This window comes from Mustela erminea, chromosome 2 (genome assembly GCF_009829155.1).
Source record: "Mustela erminea isolate mMusErm1 chromosome 2, mMusErm1.Pri, whole genome shotgun sequence".
Classification (NCBI taxonomy): domain Eukaryota; kingdom Metazoa; phylum Chordata; class Mammalia; order Carnivora; family Mustelidae; genus Mustela; species Mustela erminea.
In genome coordinates, this window is record NC_045615.1 from 62,004,747 (window position 1) to 62,008,143 (window position 3,397).

The following is a 3,397-nucleotide window of genomic DNA, read 5'->3' on the forward strand; positions in this document are numbered from 1 at the left end:
CAATTCAGCAAATGTCATCATCTTATTTTAAGAAATTGCCACAGCTACCCATCCTTTGGCAACCACCACCCTGATCAATCAGCAGCCATCAGTATCAAGGCAAGACTCTCCACCAGCAAAAAGATTATAACTCATTGAAAGCTCAGATGATGGTTAGCGTATTTCAGCAATAGAGTATTTTTAATTAAGGAATGAACATTGTTTTGTTTTACTTTGTTTTGTTTTTGACATAATGCTATCCCACACTTAATAGACCACGGCATAGTCTAAACATCTTTTAAATGCACTGAGAAACCAAATTCATTTGGCTTGCTTTACTGCAATATTTACTTTACGGTGGTCTGGAACTAAACCCACAATATCTTCAAAGCGTTCCTGCCATCCCCATGAGAAATGACAGCAACTTGGACTAGGGTGGTAGTATCTCTCAGGTCTTTTGAATTTCGTCCTATTTTTCCTGCAATTCCAATCTCTTTGGCTCACCATTGTACCCTCAGGTTTTACATCCCAGGAGTGCTCCAGCTTTGCCCTCTTTTTGCAACAGGGAAGAATGTGAAATTCAAGAGCCTCACTCTATCTCTTCTTGCCATTCCTCCACATGATGTTGCTCCATTCACATTTTCCACTGTTTTTATTTATTTGTGTATTTATTTCAACCATTTGATCAGTTCCATGGTGATGGTAAATGTGTCAGGAATCATGTTTTATTCATCTTGATATTCCCAGTAGCTGGCACATTGATGATACACAATAATACTTGTTGAATAAATGAGGAATTAAATCAATTGCTGGTTTGCCAACACAAAAAAATATTCACAATGTTCTTCTTACTGCTGCTCTGTAGACATCATGAATTTGGGGGTGGATAAAGGCATTTCCATGTGGTCAAAATATATAAGCTATGGGTTAAGTCATCTATTAGCGGTTGGATGTGCACTTGACACTCAAATATACATACATATAAGTAACTGAATAGTATATAAATATAACTGTAATATTAAAATTCTATAAAGATAAATAATGCATTTGGGGAGCAAATTGTATACATAATTTTCAATACAGTCCCTTAAATGGCTGAAAGTAGGATGTAGTGAACTGAAGGAAGAACACCTAAAATGTCCAAAAGAGTCCATGTAAGTTCCCCAAATTCTCTGATTCCCTGACAACAGGTTAAGTATTATAAGATGCTCAGTCAACAAATTCAATTGCAATGGCACAACAGTGACCAAATATTAGCCATAAAAAATGTTTAATAACCTACACTGATTCTTACTTATTATGGGACATGACTTAAACTCTGCTGACTAAACACATACACACACGCACACGCAGACTGGTCTAGTTCCATTCATACACACATGTTAATTCAATATTAATAAATAAAATTATAAATTATAAATGTTTATCAATAAAGGTTATAAGTAAAATCTTAAGGCAATTCATACAAACATGAGAAAAGTTCTTGAAGGATACAATGGGTTTGAATTTTCAGCTACATGTGTTTTATGATGGTATCAAAAGTAAAACTGTATCATTTAGCTGTATGCTTTTCTACCTTCCCTTCCACTTGTGCGGTTTTTCTGAAGCCATGGAATTTTAGATAGAAGATCACTTTTTAGAAAAGTCATAAGCAGAAGATCATAATTCAAACCAAACAATCAGATTCTCCTACCATCTAACTCCTGAAGAGTTCATGTAATTCTGTCCTGAATTAAAAATGCTTTACATACAGGATTTATACAGGATTAAGAGTAGTTTTTAAAAAGTACTCTTCTTGGAAAGAGGTCTGAACACTGCTTCTAATTTGTGAAATTATAACACCTGTTAACTGGAATTATTTTTGTCATAAGTAATGCATCATAAAGAAAGCATTGACTTAGACTAAAAAGATAGCTTGGTTGACATTTAAATATATACAAACCTTAAAAATAAGTAATATTGCCTCAAAAATTGGCCCAAAAAATGAATTGCGATGGATACAAGACAGATCTTAAGCCAAGATATTAGAGGATTAGAAATAAAATTTCCAAATAAGAATAAATTTCTTAGGTAACTATTCTACTTATATAGCGTATGCAAATAAATTTAAATTTGTGTTCATTGTGTTTACTTCAAACAACATTTTTTCACCACTAAAAAGAGACAAAATAAAGACAAGAGTAGAAATAAAACGGAGAAGAACTTCTGTATAAAACGTGCAAATAAAAGCTTTTACCAATAAGCAAGTTGAAAAAATACATGATTTTTGCAGAAACTATATGAAATTATCAGGCTCAAAGTCTAAATAAGGTATAGAATTCCTCCCCTCTCCCTCCTTGGTTCAAACTACTTCGAATTATTCTCTTATCGTTACAGATGAAACTCCAAGTATTGGTATCCTTAAAGATTTCAAGTAGAGACAGGAAGCTATTTTCTATGAAAATCCAATTCTATATTTTTACCCTATTGTTGCTTATACCACAATATAATAAAGAAACACAGCAACTCACCTGAAAAAATTGCTGAGGATCCAGGAACTCCCATAATTCAAGTTACCTAATTCTTCTTTCTCAGACTATATAATCTAATTCTGTTGTCATGGCCAAGACATATTTGTGATATTCTACTAAGAGAACACAGCCTGAAATTTCTAAAATGTATAAAAATCTTCTGATGTGGTATGTTTTTCTGTGGACATGGACTCTTTCAATTGTTTGAAAGAGTTCCAGGTTTGCAATCATGTTTAAGATTTCCAATATACAAAATTGTGTTCTACATTTTTTGTAGGTTATGAAGCATCAAAAAAAAAGAAGAGCCTTGCTCTGAGAAGCAGTGAAGTAAGTAAGTGTTAAGCACATTCACCACCAAATAATAAGCAGCTTGGTTGGAACCCAGTATTCCATAATAAAAAGAGTAACACAATAAAAATTTAATCTCAGAGTATTGCTGGGAGGGGCTGAAGACAGAATTCCAGTGTTGCGCATTTCTTCAGGCACTTCAAGTCTTTCAAGCATTACCACCGGACGTTTCATTCATTGGCACAGGGGGATGCTTTCTCCTGGCACACTTAGGATGGAGAAGAATGGAGAAAAGTTTGGATACATTCATTTCTTCCTCTATTTAGATGACTTTTTAAAACTTTCAACAAAGAATATATCCTTTAGAAATGTGAAAAGAACCATGTTCTTCTTTTTTCCTTTTCTTTAAATATATGAGAAAGACAAAATCTATGAGGAAAAACAAAATGAACAAAACTGGCATATTTTATGAAAGATTTATATACAGTATTCATTCTGCTGACATAAGGGCAAGTGTAGAATTATAAACTTTTTTATCATAAACAAAATTAGATTTTCAGGATCATATGTTCATTACTGCAATTCCCACAAATAAAAATTTCTTCATGGAAAAATAGAGA